The sequence below is a fragment of the Micromys minutus genome (genome assembly GCF_963924665.1).
Source record: "Micromys minutus genome assembly, chromosome: 21".
NCBI lineage: Eukaryota > Metazoa > Chordata > Mammalia > Rodentia > Muridae > Micromys > Micromys minutus.
In genome coordinates, this window is record NC_137956.1 from 29,892,183 (window position 1) to 29,918,011 (window position 25,829).

Here is a 25,829-nt window from a genome sequence, read left to right on the forward strand (position 1 = left end):
AAGGCCAAGAGTTTCAACCTACTGGGGACCTGAAGAGCTGGGGTGGGGGCGGGGCGGGCACTGGGCGAGGACTCTGGTCGCTGAAAGGGGCGGGGCAAAGCTCGGCTCTGACTCCCAGGAGCTCCGCCCATAGCGGGAAGCCCTTAGCTCAAGGTCAAGTTCACTCAGGGCTCCGCCCCCAGCCTGGGTCAAGGCTAGTTAGTCTTGGGGCGATCTGCCGGGTGACCTGATTCCCACCCTGGTCGAGCAGCAGATCCGCGGTGCCTGTTGACCCCCGAGATTCTCCCGCTGCCGCTGCGAAGCCCTGCAACGCGCAGGTAAGCACAGACAGCCGCCTTGGCTGCCTGCTTCTGCCTGCGTGGGTGCCCACGAGGCCCGGAGTCTGGTGTACCTACCAGACCCACGTGACTCTCGGCGGCGGCGGCGACTCGGGAGCGCGCGCGCACGCACGCGGGCGTCAGATGGCTGCAGAGCACAGAACCTTACTAGTCCCACGGACACGTTTCTGAGGGATAGGATCAGGCTGACACGGGTTCGGATCCCTCCCGCAGCACGCATACAGTCAGTTAAAAGTAAGTGTGTAACGATTACAGCGTACTGTCCAGTGTTCTCTTTCCTTTGGCCTAACTGGGGTTCCAGCGATTGTTTTATAACGTGGAGCGTGCCACCCGGCGGAGCTCAGACTAGTGAGGAGACCTCCAGCAAAGATAAACCACACATGTCAAAGTGTGACAGCTTAAGTTAATAGGAGCCGTGAGATAATTTTTAAAGTAAGTAAATAAAAGCACAGGGTGCTGGAGAAATTTTATCAAGTTTCCCCGTCAGCAACACCTGCTAGAGCTAAAGCTGCCCAGTGAATGACCGAGGTCCAAGGTGAAAAATAAGGCTTTGGGAAGGAGGTTCAGTAGGATCGTCCTGCAGAGAGCTGGAGCCTGGAATTTCCTGTCCTGGTTAGTTTCCGTCAACAAGTAAAAATCATTTTGGATAGAAGGAACTTGGAGTTTTTAAATGCCCCCATCAGACTGATGCTCTCATTAGACTAACCTGGCCAGGAGGGTGTGGGGGCGATTACCTGATTGTTGATGTGTGTAGAAGGGTTCAGCCCACAGTGGGCAGTTCTACCACACCTTTCCCTACGCCCATCCCCACCCCCCATCTCAGTAGTGGTCCTTAGTTGTAATCGGTTGAGTAAGCCTTGCAGAACAGGCCAGGAAGCAGCGTTCCTCCATGGCCCCTGCTTCAGCTCCTGATTGTATTTCTGGTATTAGTGGACTGTATGTTTGAAGCACGAGACAAACAAAGGCTTCCTTTTGGTCAGGGCATTGGCCTCAGTAGCTTCTTAAGCCACTGTTCTAAGGTGGGATTGCTTGTACTACTGGGCAATGGGTTTGTGGAAACCAGGACAGCAGCAGGCACAGCAGGGGTGAGGTTATCTGGCAAGTAGTCTAGGCTCCTCAAGACTGAACTTGCCTCCCCTTCCTTAGTGTGTTTCCCTCCGACATATATGAGACTCACAATACAGCCTGTTCTCTTAAGTTGAGGACTGGTTCAACCTTTTCTTTTAAACATTTGGCGCATGCCTGTCCTTGACACTAAGGGTTCAGAGGAACCAGATACGAGACCTGCTCTCCTGGAACCTGTGCAGGGTTGGCCACTCGCCACGCTGACCCTGAGTCTGGTGAGGACAGCTGCCTTGCTTCCGTTTGGGTCAGTGGTTCTCAAGCTTCCTGACGCTGCAGCCCTTTAATACAGTTCCCCGTGTCCTGACCTCCATCCATAAAATTATTTCATTGCTGCTTCTGAACTGTAATGTTGCTACCATTGTGAATTGTAGTTTAAATATTCACTATGCAGGATAGCTCTCTGAATCCTCCCCCACGGGCTGAGAACTGCTGGTCTAGGTACACATTTCCCAGAAAGTTCTACCTGATCCTGCCAGCCCCAAGACCACCTACTCTTTCACAGGGGGCTGTCCGTCCTTGCTGTCACTCAATACAATTAGCCAGAAGACCCGCTCCCCTGGAGGCAGCATCTCCTCTGGTCCCTTGCTGAAGAACCCTCAGAACTTGGGACCAGCACAGACTTGAGAGAGAGTGCTTTAGGAAACACCTGTCAGCTGCTTGGTATTTACATGTGTGTATTTATATTATTTCTTTTATATTTTGAAGGGTATAATTACATCATCTCCCCCTTTTGTCCTTCCCAATTCTCCCATATATTCCTTGCTCTCTCAAATTCATGCCTCTTTCTTATTAATTGTTGTTAATACATATGTATTATATATGTATATATAATATATGTATATGTTATGTACATATATTGTATAGCATATATGTATCATACATATATACACATGCACATTGCATATACATTATATATATGATACATATATATGTATTAACAACAATTAATGAAGAAAGAGACTTGGTGTATTTTACACTGGAATGATCCTGATGACTTCTGTGTCTTGTTGGCACTACTGATGTAGATTTGGAATTTGCTCGAAGAGAACAGAATGGGGAGCCAGAGATGGGGAAACACATTTAGGGGAAGAACCCACATTGCTGGATTGTGGTCAAATTGTTAATAGGATGGTGGAAGGAAAGAGCAGCCATGTTGCAGCCTCTTTGTTCCCCCCTTTATTCCCCCTCAGGGGCCATGGCAGTGTGCTGGCCAAGGTGGGGAGATAGGCTTCAATGTGGTGGCCATAGACCTGAGACTTCCCAGCTTAGTAACTGCTCTGAAGAGGTCATTTATCCTTAGAGTTGTGAGGGTTGTGTGGGCTTAACAGGTTCTTAGCATATTGTTCTGCTCCGGAGAAATACTAATTTCTACCCTTTCCTTTCCAAATAACTAAAACAAGAATAATAGTACCTGCTCTAGAGACGATTGGACTCTCATACATGGGACACGTAAAGACTGTGCTCCTGGTATTACCCATCCCCTATCTCAGCAGACACTGATGGAGTGGAGAGGGCGGGTGGGGTGGTGAGGAACTGGGCAGGGTGATTAGTGGAGGTTGAGTTATCTACGGCAGGGTTTCCTCCAGAAAGCACCAGCCTCCAAATGGGAGGCATGTTCTGCATGATAGTGGTCCTCTGCACATTTTGCACCGTCAAAAAGCCCAAGAGTCTGAAAAGACAGGGGCCAGAAAAAAAAAAAAAAAAAAAAAACACAGAAGAAGCAAACCAAATGGAGAAACTAGTCAAAAGGTCTAAAATTGCCTTCAGGGCTTGCCTTTAACTCCTGAATGGATGAGTCCTCAGCAGGGGCTACTGTGGCCCTAAGTGACCTCTGTTTTATCTTTCTGAGTACAGTAGTGTGGCTGTGACGATTGTCTGAGACTGGTCTCACTCACCGAGTGGTCTGGGAGCTGTGGAGCCTTGTAACCCCTGCAGTGGGCAGCCAGGCTCAAAATATACAAACTGATGAATGCATCAGCAAGTGAAAATAAACCCCCAAACATTTTTAAGTGTGCGTGCATGTGTTTTAAGTAGAAGTAAGAAAACAGAAAAAAAAAATAACTAACCTGCTTAAACATGTGCAGAGGACTAAACTCTTTTATATAGGAGGAAGTCTGATAGATTATACAGTCAGATCACACAGCCTATGACCTCAGTCTTAGCATCTGCAAACTGGGAATCATTCCCATTTCATAGTAAGCAAGGCATGTGCATAGCCGGGGTGTGGGAAAACCCTCAGTCAGTAGTTGCTGTTGGAATTGCATCGTGTTTATAAACCTCCCACCACCACCACAAGGAAAATGAAGGTCACAGGTGTGTGACATCAGTTCCGAATCAGCCCTTATTGGAGACAGCGTGGCCACGTGTGTGAAGGGCTGTCAACCTCATGAGTATTCCTCTTAATACTTAAAACACTTGACCATGGGAAGTGTTGAAGTGTTTGTTTCTTTTTTTTTCTTTTTCTTTTTTTTTTTTGAGATTATAATTATTTCATCTCTGCCTTCCCGTTCCTCCTCTAAGCCCTTCCATGCACCCCCCCACTCTTTTTCAAATCCATGACTTCCTTTTCCAATAATTGCTGTTCCATGCATATATGTATATACACATACATTCCTAAATATAACCTGCTCTGTCTGTATAATGTTACTCGTAAAGGGAAAAAAATAAAACCTGAAAAATCCTAATTTATGTGCCTTTTGAGTGCAGGTGTTTTATCATCTAGATAAATCTTCCATGCATCTATGTTAAACCACTTCAGGTTGTCAGAGCTCTTAAATAAAGTGGCGTGTCTTGACCAGTGTCTGTCTGTGCTCATTTATCATCGCTCCCTAGTAAGGATGGACGGATTCCATTTCACAGGGCAGGCCTCCGGCCAGCAGCTCCCAGCCCGTGTGTTAGCCGTACAAACCCCGTGCGGGATGGTGTTTAACTAGCTACCTGGACTGCGCCTTCCCTCATATCTGAGTGTCTCTCTGCTTTCTCTTGGGTGCTGGGGATTAAATTCATGACCTCATGGGCTCTTCCACTGAGCTGCATCCCCAGCCTCAGAATAGCCAGGCGTTCCATAGCTGGTGTGGATGTGGGGTCACTGTGAGGAAACCTGAGGCGATGGCTTTGAGGGTAAATGTGTCTGGCTTGAACATACCCACATCTTCTGGAAGTCATAGTTTTCTGGTTTTCCCATCTAAGGGTACCAGCTCTGTGCCTGACCTCTTGTCCAGGGAAGCCCACTCTTCCTACTTCCTGCTTCTGGCCATAGCTACCCCTAAAATCTTGATTCATGGGTAGCATAGAGGCACAGCTGTGGCAAATGAGCCCTTCTTTATAGTAGTGGGACACCTGCCTGTAGGCCCTAATGTCACCTCCGCTGGGCCTGCATTTGGTCTAAGTGTCCCTGGGTCCCAGCCCTGTGCCTGCCCATCGCCCTGCCCCCTCTCTCCTTTCCTTACACAGATACCTCAGTGTCCTAGGGATTTGACTGGGGACTCAGAAATGGCAGTCTTAACCCTCAAGAAGTCCATACACCGGAGGCAGGGTTAGTAAAGACAGATACTGAGCTCATCAGCAGACAGACACAGCAGCGAATCACCAAGGTAGCTTCAGCTGGGCAGGAGAAGCCAGGGCTCCCAGACAGCATGTGAGAAGGGGCCTGCAAACACAGTTGACTGGAGATTTCTACAACCACATCTTTGCAGACTACCGAAGGGCATTTCTGTACAACTGCTGGTGAGCAGTGATTTGTGAACTTACCAAGAGTGTGCACTTTTAAAAGGGTGGGCCTCCAGCTTCCAGGCAGAAGAGCAGGTCTCGAGGTGTTCACTGCTAGTGTTAATGTAGCTCCTGCTTGCCTGTTGTCTCCTCGTAAACCCCAGATGTCAGTTACTATCCGTCTCAGGCTGAGTCAAAGCAGCAAGTGGGCACTAACTCATCTAAGGGTATGTTTGGTGAGGTGGGTGCTGGAGCTGACCTCCGTCTTAGGGAGGAGTGCACAGAGACCTTGTTTTCTCCTGTACCTAGGCCTCCCAGGCTGAGGGGCCACATAGTTGTTACCATATGGTAGCCAGTGTCCTTTCATCTCAGAGGAAGGAAGAACAACAGGACCTGCTGCTGACCCCCAGGGTGGGCCTTGTCTGTACCTGTGTGAGTTGGCTAAGCTGGTGGTGTCAGGCCTGGCCTAGGAGTAGTCACTTGTGAGGGACACCAATTCCTGCCTTCAACTGGTAAGGCATGACCAGAACACCGATGGAAAGAATTTTCTTCTATGCCTGAATATTATTAGACTAACATAATTTGCTTGGCCAGGGATGTTGACAAGTGGAAACCTTATTTAGAGAGCCGAGCTGCCCATTTACCCAGAGCAAAGAGGCACAGGAGGCCCCTGACTCCTCCCTGTGGGGAGTGTTTAACTGCCACACAGGGCATCGAGGAAGGGCTGGATTCCCAGGGCTCAGCTTTAATAGGATTGTAATTGTGTGGCTCATGGCCATGGAGCAAAGAAATAGTTCTGGCAATCTCCCGTCCATAAAGGCTGACACACAGGAGGTATTTATGCCTCCTGAAACCGCATGTTAAGTGGTGGATATTTATGAAAGAGGTGCCGAGGAGTAAATGTGTCCATCAGTCAACCTGGATCTCTTTAGAGCTACTAAGATGCTTTTAAATTAGAGCCAATCTCCCCCCCCCCCCGCCTTCTACCTCCATCAGCTCCCTACCCCAACACACACACACAAACACACACACACAAACACACACACACACACACACACACATACACCCTGTTCTTATAAAAAAAAAAAAAAAACAAAGTGCCAACCCAGGGCCAAGCGCAAGGAGGGTGGAACTTCTTTTGGTAGAGAGTGAATGTGCTTGTGTTGATTCTTCCTGATCTCAGTGCCCTGGAGATGGCAGGATGTGGGACAAGGGTGACAAACATTCGTCCTGATTGTGTCCCACCACAGAACGGATATCTGCACTCCCCAGAGTTTGCTCCTGAGGATGCAGGGGGAGATGGTGTAAACAAGCTATGCAAACAGCCTTAATCTGAGCCAAGGGAGGGCAGGTGGGAGAGAGTGAGTATCACTGTGGTAAGAAGCAGGCCACTGACTGAGAGGAGGCTGCAGAAGGCTATGAGTTTGATGAGCAGGTACCTGGAACTCTAAGGAGGAGTCTAGCCAGAAAGCGTATAGGCTTCTTGGTGTTGATCTTAAAGATCAGAGGTAGGTGTTTGTCGCGAGAAGCCTAAACTTAGTAGCCAAGTCTGCTGAGCTTCTAATTCCCCATCTGCCTGTTTTATGAAACTATTATTGGCCATCCTTTTTGTCTTACTTCTTTTTCGTGTGTGGGAGAAAAAGAATGTTACTGTCTGCTCCCCACTCCATGCTTTGTTAATAATTGGAAGAGCTGTAGATGACACAAGGAGGGGGGGCTGCCACTTTTCAGCTGTCACTGACCTGTGACTGTGTCCTAGCTTCTAGGATTCTGCCTTAAGACAAGGATCTAAAAAGCAGAAAGATCCATGGTGTGATGGCCCCTCCTCACTGGGGATGGTAAAAACTTTGGCATGATCTGAATGAACTGTATCGGGAGCTGGTGAAACTGCAGGATGCCACATTGGTGCAGTTGTATGAAGTACTGAAGCCCAGCCCCCACCTGCAGAGAGAGCAGAAACCCATCAGACTGACGAAGTTCAGAAAGACAGTCTGTGAGGACGTCTTAGGGTAGCATGTGAGCCGAGAGACAGTGGATGCTTCATTTTTATGATGTCGCATTTTCCGTATTGCTGCATCATTTCTGTTAGTTACTTTTGTCCCACTGTGACCACAGGATCTGACAAGAACAACTCAAGGGAAGGAAGGTTTGGCTCACTGTTTTGTGGGAAAGGCGAAGCCAAACTGTTCACGGCAGTGGGAACATGCACTAGTGGACAGTCATGTGACAAACAGGAAGAAAGGAGAAAAGAGACCATCAGAGTTCTTTCATGGTGGGCCAGTAAGGTGAGAGAAAGGGAAAGAAACCAGAGTTTGTCTAACCTTCAAAGCTTATACCTTATAACCTACCTTTGCCAATTTGTTCCTACATTTTTAGGGTTCTTCAGCCTCATAAAATACTGCTGCTGGCTGGAAATGAGGAAGGGCGTCATAGAGAGAAATGGCTGACCCTAAACAAGACTGAAATGCAACAGGGCATTCTTGAAATATTGTGTATCCACATCCAGCATCACAGGCATGTGGTAGCATCCTCTGAGCTCCAGCAGGCTTACACAACCCCACCTGAGAGGCCTTGCTGTTTGAAGCCTACATGGCTTGTGTCTTACCTTGACTCCACTTGGTGCCTGCAACTTTCTTCAACAGATGCCCTATATCCCTTGCATCTCTGAGACCCCCTGGGTTTCCATAGATGCTTAGGCTTTGTCTTCAAAGAGTTATGCTTCCCATTATCATGAGCTCCCCATAAGAAAATTGACCCTTCTGGATATAACCAAGTCCACTAGGCCTTCTTGAGAATCCTAGTGCAAGCCTTGCATTCTGCTTGCTTACAAAACCAAGACCATAGACGATGCAGATTCCGACATCAGTTGGTCGCCCTTAGGCCATGCAGCGGTCTCTATGTCCTTCACCTGAATCAGAAAAATTTACTTCCCCTAGGCATCTCCGGGTGAGCAGGGTACTGTGGAGGGTGTCTCTGACCAAAAGGGTGTCTTAGAGATTGATGGGGTCTACAGTAAGTGAGGGGGATGCCATCCATTCTCAAGATGTTCTCAGGGCACATTTCCCAAGGTCTCAGGAGAGAGCACAGAGTGTGTGGCCTCTCTTGAAGGTTGCTAGTCTTTTAAGCAATTAGAGTCTCATTGTCCATGTAAACACACCCTTCCGAGCTAAACTGCAGGGCTTTCTAATTGATCCCCATCTTCAGCGGGAGTCATGCCAACACCTAAATGCTAGCCTATCCTGAAATCTCCTCTGCCAAATTAATCAATCTATTACTTTTTTAGAAACTTTGCTAAAGGTTAGCTTGTATGTGTGTCTGGGGGGAGTGTTTTGCCCTCTTAAACACATGTGCAATATGTGGGCCTAGTGCCTGTGGAGGTCAGAAGAGGGTGCCGGACTCCCTGGGGTTGGGGTTACAGATGGTTGTGAGCTGTCATGTGGGTGCTGGGACTCAGGCTTGGGTCCTCTGAGCAGCCGGTGCTCTTAATCATTGAGTCCTTTTTCCAGCCCCCTCGTATGTATTACTTTTAAACCCATCCTCACTCAGATTTTCTGGAGATGGGCAGAGTATAGACAATTCGCTTCTTCCCAGAATGTAATACAGATGGCTTCTGCTCCAGTTCCCAATACAGTCCATAATTGTATTTGAATGCTCATGAGCCTGGCCTTCACCGTTCACATTTCCATCGGTATTAAGGTCCTCTGAGTCCCCATCAGAATGACTCGGTCCCCTCTGCATACAGCATTCTAGGGCTTCACTGCACTGTCTCTCCAAACTCTTCCAAATTCCTCCCATAAACCAGCTACAAAGGCCTGTGAACCCACATGCTAGTGAGGGCTCAACACATTCACTGCCCTGGTACCAGTGCTGTGTTCTAATTACTTCCCTGCCGTCCTGAACACTGTACCTGACAGAAACAACTTGAGGGAGAAAGACACAGCTCAGTCCCTGGTGGGTGGAGTGTGTTACAGGGACTGCTCACATCAGGTTGGACCAGGAGGATGCGGGACAAGAAGAAAGCAGAGACTGTATTTAACCCCCAAAGGCCCATCCTTAACTATTCCCTTGTGCCCACCAGGCCCTACCCCCTAAACATTGCAGACCTCCCTAAATACACCATCAGCTGGAGACTAACGTGCAAAACTTGAGCCTACAGGGGCCATTGTAGATGAGGCAAGTTTAATGAGACTCTTTCCTGCAGTCTGCACTCAGTTGTGGCTTTATCCTGAATCAAATCTTCCAATCAGCTATTATCATTTGTCTTGCTCCGTAGCTATAGCCGGCCAGTAACTTGCTGTGTGTGATAGGCTAGTCTTGAACTTGTGATGGTCCTTCCTGCCTCAGGCACTGGAATGCTGGGATTAGAAGTGTGTGCCACCACATCCAACTCAATCAACGACTTCTGAAGCAGTCTTGGCTTTCCACCTTAGTGCCTGTAGTTCAAGGTCATATTCTGGGTCCCCTGAATGAATGAATGCCCTATGGATATGCTTTCCCCAGCCCCACAGACATAGTCTTGGGGTTTTGGGGTGAAAAACAAACAAACAACAACAACAACAACAAAAAAAAACAAGGCCAATGCCTATCCTGGCATCCAGTGGCTGGGGAGGGGTTGGTTAGGGTTAGGTTTGTAACTTTTGAGGACATCTTGGTGACATTTCAGTACCCTCTTTCCCCAGGATGTATGCACAAGCATTTAGTAGCACTGGGCCACTCCTGTACAATTGTCTTATTGTGTAGGCTTTGATGCACGGTGCAGGAACTGAATACAATGTTCTACAATCTTCCATGTATCCACATCATTCCTCTGCCTCTTGCTGTCCAAAGTCCAGTGCGCAGCCAGCCGTATGCCCTGAGTGAAGTGTATTCAAACAGCAGACATCGGGGAGTTACCATTTGTCTTTATTTGAGATGTGGATTTTAGTCTGAGTGGTTTATTGGGGGAAGAGAGCTCAGGAAGTACTAACAGGAAGCAGGGGAATAAGCCAAAGATGTGCTCAGCCAAACAGGAGCTCAACCCAGGCAACTAGAATCTACCAGAGACTACAGATTATCTGCCCCAGAGTTGTCCTCTCAGGAGGGCTGATACTGAGCACACACCAGTCCTGTCAGTTAAGCATCGTTTCCCAGGGGTGAGTTAGTGGTTAGATTCTAGTGAAGCACCTGGACAAGGAGCTACAGATCTGGTGACGAGAAGTCAAGCTGGCTTGCCCCAGGATGGCAAAGAATGAAGCCAAGGACACATCACAAGCAACGTCTGCTGTGATGCTTAACGCCACAAGCACCACCCATGTACGAGGCCGAAGATGATTTAGTTCATCGTTCCACACTAAGTCGGCCAGTCACAGCAGACTGAAGACGGCACTGAGCAGTAGCCAACCCGAGATGTGTGAGAAGACAGTCTTAAGAACATGAGCTTTTCCCAGTGGCTGGGGCTGGAGTCCCAGTATTGACCTAAGAGGCAGGATGCCAGTGTTATGCAGCTGTGTTGTTTGAGAACCGCCGCTTCAAACGAAGGCCCGACGGTGTAATCGGATTTATCTGGTTCGTGGCAGCGTTTTCCCAGGTCTGTTTATTACTCTTGCTATTTCTCTAGTACATTCAGATGCATTCGAAAGAAAAACTCACTGGGAGAAAACATTTAACCTCATTTGTATCAACTCACGGTTAAATCTCCCATGCCATGTTTTACTACTTACTGGATTTACTACACGGGTGCTGATGCCAGAGTGTCAGGGAGTTTCTGTGGTTACGGCTTCTGGTGCCCTGATAAATGATTTGCAGTCACTGACTTCCTACGGAAACACTCCATCTCCAATTAACGAGTTAGTCAACTCTTTATCGCCAAACGGCTGTGTGCAATTGAGGTACGGGCTCTGGTTGGTCAGACATTTTGACTTAATATGCCAGGTAGTTGTGTGTCCCTAACCATCCCATCTGTTTCATTTTCCTAAGCGGGAGGAATACCAGGGCAATTTGGGGCATAATAGAGATCCGAGGAATGCTGCAGATGCTTATCATCACTGAGTCTACTGGAAAATTTATGACCACAACAAAGGCCTCACTGAGTGAGGCTAGTGACCAAAGTTCATATGCTCTGAGTTACGGGCACTTTGGCATTTATATAGTAAGATTTCAAGATTCTACTGTTTTAGAAAAATGAAGCCATTTCCCTTTAAATTGTGTTCTGGGGTACATTCCACAGAGACCGAGATGACAAATACTCAATTTCTTGCCCTGTTGCTATGCCCTGTGCACACACAGACAGCACTGACTGATGTTGGGGCCCAAACCCTGCTCTGCAGGGGCCTCCAGCAGCCACTTAGTAAATCATAACTGGCTCACAGGCTCCAAGCCGTGGACGCCTCCTGCTGTACTCCGACCTCATACTGACTACTGGTTAAGACAGTCACTGCAGGACTGACCTGAAAACATATATACAGTTACCATTGCAGAGACTGAGCAGATTGGATTTATGTGTATTTATGTTGATATGTGTGTGTCAACAATTAATGAAAAACAGAGGCTATGAATTTGAAAAAGAGCAAGGGGGATTAGGGGAGGGTTTGGGGGGAGGAAGGGGAAGGGAAAATGATATAAATATAGTCTCAAAAAATAAAATGATTTTAAAAATAGTTATGGCACACACACATGTATAATGTGTATGTGATTACAAATTTGTCTATATAAAGTGTAGATATGGCTGGGAGATGTGGGTCTCTGTGTGTTTGTATGTGGGTCTCTGTGTGTGTGTTTGTATGTGGGTCTGTATGTGTGTTTGTATGTGGGTCTGTGTGTGTGCTTGTATAAATGTAATGAATTCAAGAGGTAGCTGTTTTGATCGGTTTCTGTTTCCACATTTTCTTTTGTGTCTCAGATATAGTTATTCAATTTATCATGATTCATATTCCTTTATTTTTCTTCTATCATGAACATTTTTATTTTCTTCCTTTGCTTCTTCTCTTGTTGTCCAAAAGATTAAGCAGGCAGCCCCAATGTTACATGCTCTTGCCTCATACCGACTAGCATTGATGGGAGCGCACAGAGATAATGAACGTCCAGGTTCCGGGTGACAGATCTGCTGTTGGTCACTGGTGACGTTTGTACTTCTCCTCTCTGTCTTCCAGCAACAGTTGATTCCTTAAGCCATGCACTGATGTTGAGCAGCCTGTAACTCCCCTGCAATTCCAGGTCCAGGGTATCTGATGCCCTCTTCTGGCATGAGCAGGCACCTGCGCATGCATGCACACACACACACACACACACACACACAGAGAGAGAGAGAGAGAGAGAGAGAGAGAGAGAGAGAGAGAGAGAGAGAGAGAGAAACTTAAAAAATAAAAAGCGTATCTTCACAAAAGGAGAAACATACAAATGAATACAGTAAAAATGTTCTCCTACCTCCCCACAGTCACTGTTGGTCTCTAAACTCTTTTGGAGTCTGTGTTCTCATACATCACTTTGTAACTAAGTGCTTTTCCTCTGTTTCTCGTCTAACAGTATATCTGAGATGGATTATCTTATCAGTATGCTGAGGCTCTCTCTTCCCATCTCCCCCTTCCAATTACAGATGCACTCTATTCTATAATGAATAGCATTCTACCTTAGCTTATTTAATCAATTTCCTGTGGGTGGATTCTGCACTGCTTCTAGTCCTTTGTTACTACAGACAACGCTGCAGTGAATAACATATAGGCCCTCTTCCCAGAGGGGGCATAGGTCAGGAAGCTTCCCTTAGGAAGCTTCCCGGACATGGGCATCATCTTCACAGCTCACTTTTTATGCTCGTCTTCTGACTGTTACTTGCTTTTCCTACTGCGCTGTCATCGGGTGCCAAAAGGAAGAGGCATGCAGGAGAGACAGTTGACTTTGATCACCGTCTGAAGGAGTGTAGTCCACGGTGGCAGGGGTGGAGGCAGGAGCGAGAAGTGGCCAGTCACTTTGCATCTGTAGGATGGAAGCAGAGATGATTACTTGGCCAGCTCACTACGTGCTTCTCATTCTTGTGGACTCCCGCCCACCGGTAGATCCTCGCTCCTCAATTAAGCCTTCTGCAAACCCCACTGTGAACGTGCCCAGAAGTGTGCTTTCATAATGATGCTAAATCACTCATGTTGACAGTGAGAGCTAACCATTACGCTGTGCCTCCACTCATTGGACTTGACCTCCCACAGGTCATGGTATACATCCACCTTAGTCCCTGTCCATGCTGGGCCTGGGTGTTAGCCTGAACAGAGGAGGCCCAGGCAAGGAGGAGTGGGGGTGGGGTAGCCGGATTCAGGTGACTGGGCGACCATGCTGTCTAGTTTTATGTCAACTTGACAACAGTTATTATAGAAGAGGGAACCTCAGCTGAAAAAAGTGCCACCACCAGATTAGCCTGTGGGTAAGCCCGTGGTACATTTTTCTCAATTGATGATTGATGTGGGCCCAGCTCACTGTGGGTGGTGTCACTTCTGGTCTTTTGGTCCTGGGTTCTATAAAAAGCAGGCTGAACAAGCTATGTTGAGCAAGCCAATAATCGGTGGCATGCCTCCCTCCAGATTCCTGCCCTGCTTCTAGAATGGATTGTGATGTGGAAATGTAATCAAAGTAGGCCCTTTATCACCAAGCTGCCTTTGGTTCTGGTGTTCTATCCCAGCAACAGAAACCCTGACAAGGACAGCGACTCCGGCTTGTCCCCCTCTGGTTGTGTTTTTCAGTGTCTCATAGTAATAGGTAACACTTTGGGTCTGGGTGGTGCCTTCCTCCATTTGTTCCTGAAACTGGTTGGTTCCCATTGCATGGGGTAGAGGCGGCGCAAACCGTAAGATTAGTGTTGATACACACAGCCTCCTTTGTCAACCCAGATGCCTCCCTGACAGCTTGTCTAGTTCAAAATAGCACCGCACTGGGCTTTGTGGTGGCTGACAGTGGAAACGGAAGACCTAAAATATTGATGCATTGCTGTCCTCTGAAAAACTCAGCAAAATGGAGGTTTTCTGCTTCTTGGGGGAGTATTTTTAAATCATATTGACTGTGTTGTTTCTGTTAGGAAATGTATTCATAAAGAATCATGCATTGTTTTTGTTAAGCAAGGGTAACAGACTCTAATAACCACAAGGAAAACGGACAGCTGTGTTCATTGCCTTCTGATGCTAATGATGGACAGGTGGGAGTCTCTGTTGTCAGAAGTAAAAACCTTCACTCAAGCTAGAGTAATCAGAAGCAGGGATGTGATGATATTTCTTCCCTGAACCTCAGGCAAGGCTGACTCTAGGTGCTCAGAGGACCCAGGACTCTTGCCCTCCCTGCCTTTCAGTTCCTACAGAAACTTTATTCTCAGCAGTTCGAATTGCAGCAGCCCCTGGCTTCTTAGTAAGCTTTTGTCCAGTGTCCAGATCAAAAAGGAATTCTGATTTGTCCTGCCAGACTCATGGATCTAGTCCTGGACCAAGGGTTGTTTTGGTTTGGTTTTGGTTTTGTGTTTTTAAGTGTGTGGACGTCTTCAGCCATTTTGATTGTTGGAAATTCTAGAATGGCACGGCAGTTTGGAACAGAGGCAGGTGGCACTCCACACACAGGGAGCCACGTTTCCTGTGGTGATTCAAAACGTGAATGCAGGCTAGAAAGTACCTGAATTGCAGACCCAGGTGGGGAGATGAAGGTCAGGAAAGGATTGTTAACTTTTCAGCTTTTATGTCTGTTAGAAAATGTGTATAATCAAAAGGTCTTTCTTAAAGCCCCTCACAAGGAAAGAAGTCTTTCCTACCTAGATCTGAGAACTCTAAACAAACAGACCTTCTTGGTCCTACCCAATTGCTCTCTGTCCTGATTTTCTGTTTTCCTTTGGATTGTGCAAAGAAACCTTAATCCTTTCTACCCTCCAAGCTGAGGAAGTGCTTTACTTCCGCTGTGTCTGTGTGAATGTCATGTACTTGGAGGGATAGAAAAGACAGACAAGCCCTCAAGTCTCCAAAGTTTCTGGGACAAAAGCCTTGAAAGTTCTAACTGGAGAGAGAAAGGTGAGCCGGGATGCCCCTATCTGAGCCAGGTCAGATGGAAGGGCACACCAGGTGGGTCATAGTTGTGCCCTGGATTTTGATTCGGTTGTGAATGGGAGGAGGCACAGATGGTCATTGCTCTAAGATATCTGCTAATGCCAGTGATGCCTAAAGTCTCACTTAACCATCATGGCAGTGTTCCAAAGCAGGTCCTTTTTCACCCTCCACATTGAAAGGCCTGGTCGGAGACTCTAAGAGTTCTGACTACATGCTCAAGGTCACGCTGGGGGAACCAGCTACATATGCCTGGTTTGAGAGTCTGCTTTCAGATTAAACTGGTCACTGGTATGTGTTAGTGTGGGCACACAAGCGTTCTGTCTTCTACGCCAACTTGAGGACCTGTGAACATGTATGTGTTTGGATGTTGTAGCCTGTGCCATTGAGTGCCTGACTCCCTTCCCTCAGGAGAGGCCCCTCCCATTTTCCTGCTTCTGGAAATGATGGAGCCGGGATAAGACAGGGTGTGACACACTTTCTTTTAGGGACTTTATGGAGATAAGTCATATCCAGTGCTCACTGACAATCATGACAACTGTATTTATATTTTATTTTACATAAGGCGTACAGTAATATTTAAAACTCATGATAGATAATACTGAAAAAAATTGTGAATTACTAATTTCGTCAGTTGTGTGCATAATATAAAGAGAAATTTTCCTTATTTTAGGAAGTATCTGTGGTTTTGAAGTATTTAAACACAAAAATATCATAGTATTTTTTTAATGGCTTTAATATACCTCAGGAGCAAACAGTGAATGTAACAAGAAATATGCCCATGGTTACCTGTGTGTTCATTATACAGTTTATTTTTTGTATGTTCATAATTTTTATAATAAAACAATGTGAGGGCCATTCTCTGTCCCTTACTATTCACCCTATCCAAAGTAAACACAGCCCCATAATCTAGGAAAACACACAAATAAGTCACTTTGCTGTAGTGGAAGATGTACCTTCAGGGACTGTGGTTGGCTGGTGGCTGGGAGCAGAGGTAGGACTTGGCCTGAGAGAGTGGGCTATGGGGAAGTGAGACACCAGAGGGACTCAATTCCAGGTCACTCAGGTGCCCAGGCGAGTGGTGAGCAGTTTCCAGTCAGTCCTGTCCTTCCCGGAGGGGCAGGCTCCTGCCCCTCCTCTACAGCAACATGCATTCCTGCGCCGATTTGTCATTAGAAAAGAGCTACCATCATAGTCTGTCAGACAGCGTCTCAGGCTGTGCACTGTTTCTAACAGGTATTGCGTTTGTCATCGCGGGTTCCCTTGTACTTCCATTTTTTTGGAAGGAGAGATCCTGTGATCTCAACGGTTTTACATGAAAGTTCATTTTTCAGACATAGCCGGGGAACCGATAATCAGATTCTCCCATCTCCGAGTAGCTTCTTCTTATTTGTATTTTCCCTTATCAAAATAGCCATTGGGCAGAGGCACAGCCCTGCACGAGTTCCGCTTTTGTTATCTTCTCTAAGAGTAAGCTAACGACGGTGTCTAGGACTCTACTAGATAAATCAAAGACCTATGTTGGGCATCTTTTAATAGAGAGGTCTTTGCTAACCAAAAGGCCAGGCTTCACATGCATTGGTTTAGCTCTCTGAATTCCCCCATAAGCCTTCAATGGAATTCCTTTCTTTACTTCTAAGTCATTGGCATAGGAGTACATACCTGGCAACCTTGGTGGTGACTCCCTAAGTTCTTGGGGAGATGGATTGTTCAGACGGATGCATCACACTTTTTTGAGCTGTGAAGGGACTGTAAAATGAATGTGGTACAGCTTTGTTAGTGGAAGAGACATTCACTTTAACTGCATAGTCAATTCTCAATTAACAAGGGTAATGGAGTGGAAGGAGGTCACCGCTAATCAAAAATCACAGTGAATATAAGATTATGGTCAACACTCGATTTCCTGAGGGCTGATTAACTGGTTTGCAGGTTAACTGTAGTTAAGATACAGTGGACCTCGGGATGCCATCCCGTGCTAATTGGCCATCAGCTGCTCAGCTATACCTGCCCATCTTCCCAATCTCAAGGAGAAGAAGGTTTCTCCTGGGGTAGAGCCAGGGGGAACTGGCCCATGCTGGCTGGACTGCTGCTGCGACAATGGTGATAATGTTTTGGGGGTGTGAGAAAGAGACGGCAGTTAGGGCTTGTCCCACCAACCACTTGAGCAGTGACTTGCAGTGCCAACCATCGGAATTACCAGAGTGCTTTGTGAAGAGCCGGACTGCTGGACCCCAACCCTTATTCCTGGCTGAGTGGACTTGGAACAGGACCTTGGGATTCACATTCCGAACAAGTGCCCAGCAGATGCTGATGCTGCTGGACTTTGGGAGCTGCTCTTCCTGACGTGTACTTTTCACGAAGGTTGTACATTAGCGTCCCTCAGGAGCTTTTAATAGCTACTGTTAGCTGAATGAACTTGGTCAGAGATATTAAAGGCTCCTCATGCAGGACTCAGACAGCCCCAGTGTTAGGATTCCCCCTGGGTTTCTGATGTGCAGCAGACACTGACAGACATTGCCTTACAGAGTGCTGCCTACACTTCACACTTCCAGACCCCAGGTCCACAAATCTGCACCTTAGACACTCACACTGTACCTTGTGATTTTTTTCCCTTGTCACAGGTCATACATAGAAAATAACTGTCAGTACAATAAACTATCTGTTGGCATGTGAGATCATCTCATCATTCTTGGGGGTCTCTGGAGCTGTGCTTTCAGTCCCCTTTCCCTCACAAAGGTCTGACAAACACCAATTGTGTTCTTCATCCTGGAAGAGCTGTGCTGACAGATACCTGGTCTGCCTCAGACTAGACAAGTAAGAATGACTGTGTTTCAGAATGGCCTCTCATGGGTCAAAACCTTCACTGTTTATTTTAAAAGAGGATTGTCTAGTAAGAGCATAATATTGTATAACCAAACAATGGGCTACCACTCAGCAAAAAAAAAAAAAAAAAAAAAAAAAAAAAGCAAACTATGACTCAAACCATCACATGGACCATGCCAAGTGAAATCAGACAAATGGGATGTAATTCTGCCTCTGCTTAAAAGGACAAATCTATGATGGGAAAGCGGTAGCAGTGGCTTCTGGGTGGGGGCAGTGAGATTGGGTGGGACAGAGAGATTGGATGGGACAGACATGGGGTCTCTGAGATAAAGGGATGCTTTGTATACTGATGGGAAAGGCTGGGCTGGCATGGCTGTATTTGTCCACAAATGTTAGAAAGGCAGGGGAGGGTGTTTGGCTGGTGAGAACACAGGTTGTAGGGCTGAGAGCACCGTTGTCAGCTTCTAATGTTGTTAAGTGTCAAAGAAATGAACTGGATCAAAGGATGTACAGGAGGCAGATTTGTAATAAACTAAGAATTGTGCACTTTGGGGCATGGGCAGGCAGGTGTTCCCTTTATAAGTCTTTGAACTTCGCTGCGTGTTTGAAAATCTTTTGTCATCAGGTTAGTGGGAATTGACACATATACTCAGAACAAGTCCTTCACCCACATGCCTCCCAATAATTCATGCTAACGATGGCTGTACTGGTATTAGGTAGACCAGAGATCTCAAGGCTGAGCCTGGAATATAGGGCAGGGTCATTCATGGAGAGTTGCCTTATGGTAGGGGTAGAGCAACCCCGAGTCTAAACTTCCTACTGCTGGGTTTCTTGTGGAGGAGAGTATTTCCTTCTGTCACCTGTGCTGAGTCCCAGAGCCAGCCCTGGAGAAGGAGCAGAGGAGAAGCCATGCCAGCTGTGAGTCATACAAGTGAGACTGCACCCACCTCTCTTAATCCAGGATATGTCAAGGGTAGCAATATTAGGGCATATGTGTGCTTCCCCTGGGGATTAGGACAGTTGGGAAAGAATGACCCAGGCACAGTTTGGAGCTTACAGTGTGATACCATGGCACTGTCCAGGGACCACACCGAACCATAGCTACCTCACCCTCAGCAGCTCACAGTTCATCCACAACACACCTCCACAGCACACCACAGCTACAGACACCCACATCTTACCACGGCATACGTCCACAGCACTCCATAGCATACCACAGTACAGCCTCGGTGTACCGTAGCAGATTCATCCCCCAGTACACCTAACACATGTCTGCCATATATAGCCAGACTCACTTATGTTAGATTCTCCTACATCCCCATGGCTCTCTCACAAAGAATCCTATTTACCGTGCACAAAGGTGTCTGTCTCTGTCACCTGCCCTCAATCTGTACCATCTTTACAACACCTCCCACAGGACACTCCAAGGACCTGTGTCACAGCCCTGCACATTGGACTCCCACAGCATCCTTCCACACTGCAGATTCCTGTGTGATACCTCTTGTGATTCATGCTTCCAACTGGCCACAGTTCCCTTCCCATGACACATCCCTGAGGGAAGCCTCAGAGGCCCCTGTCTGTGCCCTTGGAGGAGACTCTTCCTGGGATCCAACTTCAGTAAGTGCTTGCCTGCTTTTACCATCCTTTCTTTTGCAAAGCATGCGGTGCTCCTAGGGGAAGAATTTATGATGGATGTCTAAAGGACTGTTAACATGCTGATTACATCTATTATTTCTGACAAAAGTGAATGTGCCTATGATGAAATCAAAGTGGTGGGGTCTGCGGTGGGCAGTCTGGGCTCTTCAGGGCTCCTCTCACCTCCAGAGATAGTCAGAGTAAGTGGTCCCTCAGGTCCACAGGGGCTGCACATACTCTGTAGGAATGAGTCTTTGAACCAGGCCTTCAGCCTCTGAGTTCCCATCAGAAACAAGAGGACCTGACAGTTTTTCTCTGTGTAGTATTAGCATAGAGTTAAGGAAGATAATATGCAGGGCAGTGTAGGTCCAGGCACAGAATATGAGTTCAAAACCATAAAAGGTACCTCTTAGATAACACACTGTTTAACTGCTCTTACTATCATTGTTTCTAGGGTTGTGGTTTGCCTTTGTTACCGTAGGAGTAACCGCCTTTTCCTGCGACCCTAATAAAAGCATACCCTGAGACCAGAGACTGTATGTGTTCTACTCATCTCCACCTTTCAGGACCAAGTGGTTGCACACAGACTGGGATGGCGTGGGCAGTGGCAGCTTCCTCGTGAGCCAGCCACCCCAGGAACAGCCTCACTTAGCTTCCCAGCCATCTCCAGAACACATTCTCATTCCCATCTACTCTCCAGTTAATGTCACATGCTGACTAGATGGGTCATCAAGGTGCCAATAGGTCTGCAATGGCCTGTGGTACGATCTTTTCACTTTCAGCCAGTGACCTGAACTCATTGCTTCCTACCCATTACCAAGGCTTGTCCTCAACCCCATCCCCAGCCAACCCCCTTCCTACATGGCCCTGCCCCAGACCTGTTGTTAACTGGTACAGTCACAGCATGACCAAGCATTGGAGCTATGAGCATGCATCTGAATTATAGACATTGTCATCTTTAAAAAGTCCCCCCTCCCAGGGGCAGAAAACACATACGCTAGAGTGCCCAGCAGTCAGGGGGAAAGCTTGCTTGTCACCTAGGGTAGCCCAGCTTCTTAAGGCCTTGGCTCTCTGCAGTCTCGACCAGGGTTAAGGTAGAGATCACTGTGAGCAGATGCTGTCCTCCGGAAGGCTGCTTCAACTCTGCTTGCCTGGCATTTTTCTGAACTCTTACTATTTTATTGCCCTGGGTAAAAGGATGCAGCTTGCTTACATCTTCCCTCCTTCTGTGGCTCAAGCGCTTTAGTAATTTAAAAATGCTTTTCTCCTCCTTCATCTAAAGAAGTAAAAATAATTATAATAGAAAACGGGTAATTTGCAGCTACAATGCCAGGCTGATAATCAAAAACTTGTAAATGGAAACATGAGCATATGTTTATCACTTCCTGAAATTAGAATGCAATTGAACAGAGCTGTGGCCTCCGAGAGAAGGCATTATGGGAGGGAAGGCAGGTGTAGTTGTTAGCTGGAGACCTGCCTGCTAATGAGGCTTTTAAGCTGCCTTTGCCTCAGGAGCATTGAATAAAGAAGGAGTCCCAGGGGACTCAGCTGTTCAGGATGGCCTCAGGAGAGCCTTAGGTACTGACCTAAGATTGACCACACCCTTAGGAAACTGCTTACCAGCCACTGCCCCCAGGATCAACTTTAACCTCGCTAGGCCTCTCTCTGCCTTCACTGCTCTGACCCGTTACCATCCCAGCATGCCCTAGAGCCTCTTACTTTCCCAACACCAAGTCTCTTACTTCTCTGCCTAAGTCTTACTTATCCTTCAGAACTCAGAGCACCTTTCACTTCCTCCTGGCCCCTCTCCCTCAAACTGGCTGGGCCACAGCCCTCTTCCACACATCCAGACTCCCTTGTGCCAGCTCTTCCCAGATGTGTTGTGTGTGATCTTTGAGCAGTTGACCTTTCTACCCATTACTAACAAAGACAAGCCACTGGGCAGGGATGTACCTTACCCACTGGCTCCTGGCATATGGTAGGTGCCCCGTGAAGTCCGTGATATGAAAAGCTAATGATTAGCAGCTAAGGACTTAGAAAAAATTTTCAGTCCTTCTTTGAAATCGAACTGATAGGACTTAGTGGTAAGTCCCACAGTGCCTGCTGTAGCCAGTTGAGCAGTGCAGAGCCTGTATCCATCTCTCTTGAGTTGGACAAGAGATGGATCATGAGGTAAGCCTGATCAGTCTTCAAGCCAAATGGACAATTGGGTGGTAAACGCCTCCCACGGCTCTGGCTCTGCTGAAATCAGGACAGCAAACGTGTTTGTTGCTTGCCTCGCCTCTTCTTGTGATATTATTAGAAGTCTGAAGGGCTCACAAACACTTTCAGCATCTGAAGGAGGTCAGTCCTATTACTGAATTGGTTGCAAGCCTGAAAAAATAAGTTTATCCATTTGCGCTCTTGCTCTGAGGCCCAGCGTCTAGCTTGGTCTCCCGGACGGATCCCTAGATTCAGCTCCTGTCTGTAAGGGGCACTTCTGTCTGTGGCCTGGCTTCTCATCCCTACCCTATTCCAGTTTCAGGCCCACGGATAAGGGGGCAACAGGCTTCCCTCTCAGTCTGTCCCTGGTTTGCACTTGGCTTTATTTTTATCAACGGTTTATTTCCACATAGGTTGTTCTTCATCTAGCCTTTGGTTACCTTCTCCTTCTCCTGAGCTATGGAAAAGACAAGAATGCTCCACCATGACTCCTGCTTTGAGCATCTCACCAATGAGACAGCCAGTGGGGGGCATTCCAGAGTCATTCTTGCTGTATTTCTTAGTTAGAATTTCTTAGCAAGGATTTCTATTGGTGATAAAACACCCAGACCAAAAAGCACCTTGGGAGGAAAGGTGTATTTAATCACACCTGTCCTGATCATATAGGGAGCTCAGGCTTTACTTCCTGCAGACAGGAAGTAAAGCAGAGACTATGGAGGAGTGCTGCTTGCCGGCTTGCTCTGTATGGCTTGCTTTGTATGGCTTGCTCAGCCTGCTTTCTTATAGCACCCAGAACCACCAGCCCTGAGGTATGACAACCACTGCCACTCGGGCCCTCCCACATCGATTATCAATCAAGAAAATATCCACAGGCCAGTCTGGTGGGGGTATTTTCTCAACTGAAGTTCCTTCTAAAATGGCCCTAGCTTATGCCAAGTTGACATAAATCTGGCCAGTTACCCTTGTCTTGTTCACTGTCCCAATCCAGACCGTTGCTGTGTTAGCCATCAAAAAATATTTGGACAACAAGGAGAGAGAAGACCTGGGAACCAGGTCTCATGTGCGCTTGTTCCAATACTTCACCTCGTCTCCAGTACATACAGACTAGCAAGGACCAGCCACTGCTGGGTCTGGTCCCTGCCCACTTGCCCAGGAATATCGTAGCACTCTAGGTCTGAGTAAGAAAAGAACATGTTGCTCTCATGATGCAGGGTGAATGGAAGCAAGATGTGGGAAGCCTGGATCTGCAGTAGGAGTTCTGAGGAGGGACAGGCTGGACTGTGGCACCTTCCACTTGGCTAGCATCTCCAAGCCAAAGCTCTGTGCCAGTTCTGTGCCGGGCACAGAAATGGGAAGGCAGCAAGCTGAGCCCTCTGCCCACACCCTGCTGCTCCTACCATGTGGGCTCATACTTACCGGGCAAATGTGTAGTTCCAAAATGTACCGGAGTTGGTTGTGCATAATTAATGCAGTCACAGCCTTCTTAGTCAGTGTTATTATAGAAGCTGATGACCCAGAAGCGTGGAAGGAAGGAAAGGTTGAGCACTGAATTGAATACTATGGAAAGAGTCAAGGTGGGGAGACCTGCCCTCTCATTCACCTCCTCTCAGGGGCTAGTGAGGAATCCAACTCAGAACACTGGTAGGAGGTAGACTGTTCTGGCCAATTACCGCTTTCGTCTCCTGTAGGTCACTTCTCTATCTCAGCCTGAAGCAATGAGTTGTTGCAGATGAAGGTAGTATGTAGAAGTCCCATCCTGGTGTAACACAACACCCTGGCCCAGGATCCAGTGACCTTCTCGTGCCCATTTTAATTTGAATCTAGAGTTCACTTAGGCTTTTTAAAGGATTCCCTATTTTGCTCTTTTCTTTCTGCTGTTCTTTTCAGTGGGCAACAGTCATCACTGGGGTGGGGCTGAGGGGCTAACTGCTGGAAGATGGGACTACAGAGGGTCATCAGAGCCAACTCAGGCTCTGGACTAGGAGCAAGAGGTGATGAACAGTGTTGAGGGACTGCACAAAGTATTGGAATGCTACCACCTCAGAGGGAAAGGGCTTGGTCTGGCACTGGGTGGTTTGTAGAAATAGAGGTGGCAGAGCCATGTCCTGAAATGGGGATGTATGACTTGGTATGGATGCATTGAGAATAAGCAAGAGCAATGTTCTGGAGAGTTTTGATAGTGTTTCATTGTACCAATAGTAATCCTAACTAAGACAAGCCAGTACCAGGAGTGGGGTGATGCTGTACCAGACCTAACCGTGGGACAGACCTTTTGGGAGGACTTTGAAACTTTGGGCTAGAAAGGCCATTAAGTGCTGAGAACTCCCTGGGATGTCCTGTAGGAGCTTGGAAGATAAGAATGTTAAGAACAGTGCAGAGAATAAAGGTCTGATTTAAGTCTCACAGGGAATTTTAAAGACTCATTATCAGTACCATTTGCTATTTTGAATTAAGATTCTGTCACTCTGGTCAGCTGGGGCTAAAAAGTTGGCCACAATTACCAAGTACCACCATTGGAGTGAAACCTTTGTTCTATTGGGACAATTGATACTGATTAGCTGGACCTAAGAAATTATCAACGATTAGAAGAAACCGGCATCTTCCTGGAAAGTGTTCCCTCAGGGTCAGCACACAGAACCTGTGTTCCAGAGTTAGCCAAGTTGCGCCTCATGCTGGCAACTGAACTTGGTAGTATATAACTCACTCAGATTATACAGGTTTTGAAGGCACAAAGGGAGAACAGCTGAGGCTCAGAAGAGAGTCCCAGGGAGAGGCTGTTGTTAAAAGTGCATCCCAGTAGTTTTTCACAGAAGTTTTTCAGTTATCGGTGCCATGGGATGACTTCCAAGAACAGAACCAGTTGTGAAGAGGAACCAGCCAGCTCCTAGAAGACAAGCCGTATACACTGCAGAGGGCAGAGGTAGACAAGTGGCCCAGGTGCCTTGGAGGAGCCCAGAAGATCATGAGTGAATCCCAGATAACTGACAGTGAGTTCATATTGCTGGAGTTTAGTTTTGCTTTGTTTGGGTTGTACCCTGCTTCTTCCCTCTTGAGGTAAGAAACCACTTAATTAAATTTCTTTTGATGTTGTAGGAGCTCCCAGTAGAGAGACTTTAAAATGGGGGTGGGGGGGAGGATTGATTGATTTGGGGAATTTTACAACAAATTTGGATTTTAAAAGAGGATATTTTTAAAGAGAGAAATTTTTTTAAAGTGTTTGAATTTGTAAGGCTGTGGGACGTTTTAAGTCTGTAAAGTGATTTATATTGTAAAATCTTTAATAATGTGTAATCTTGGGAATGAACAAGAAAGGGAAAGATTGTAGCCTAACAGTGATGTGAAAACTTAACAAAGGGTCATTTGTGTTGAATAGTTTTATGTCAGCCTGACTCAGTCTAGAGTTATCTGAAAGGAAGGAACCTCATCTGTAGCCATTTTCTTAATTCATGATTAATGGGGAAGTGAGTGGTGCCATCCCTAAGCTTGATTCTATAAGAAAGCAAGCTGAGCAAGCCACAAGGAGCAAGCCAGTAAGCAGCATCCCTCCATGGCCTCTGCATCAGCTCCTGCCTCCAGGTTCCTGTCCTGCTTGAGTTCCTGTTCTAGCTTCCACCAATGGACTACAATGTAGAAATGGAAGCAAATAAGCCCTTTCCTCCCCAACTTTCTTTTTGGTTATGGCATCTGATCTCAGCAATAGTAATCCTAACTAAGAGAAGTAGCCTCTGAATGGGTAATGGTGCTGCCATTCATAGAGAATTAGAGTCAGTGTAACTATACTGCAAGACACAGGGCCTTCCAGGTGAGGGAAGAGCCCCAGGGAAAGGCCAGATACGTCATGAAAAAGGGTCTAAGATGATAGTGTCATTTCTTCAACAAGCATTTATTAAACACCTTCTGTGTACAGCCTTGCAGGCCATGGATATAAAAACCAGTCTGTTGGTCACAGAGCTGAATGGGG

The 25,829-nt window shown here is 46.9% G+C and overlaps 1 protein-coding gene across 1 annotated transcript in view; it reads left to right on the plus strand.

Moving 5' to 3' along the window:
* The first annotated feature begins 212 nt into the window (after window positions 1-212).
* The window catches only part of NMNAT3 (nicotinamide nucleotide adenylyltransferase 3), a 101,411-nt gene continuing 75,794 nt past the window's right edge, over window positions 213-25,829 (plus strand). The window contains exons 1-2 of the mRNA XM_080933955.1: window positions 213-572; window positions 19,449-19,648. The gene's annotated coding sequence lies outside the window, so the exon portion shown is untranslated. The remainder of the gene's footprint in view (window positions 573-19,448; window positions 19,649-25,829) is intronic.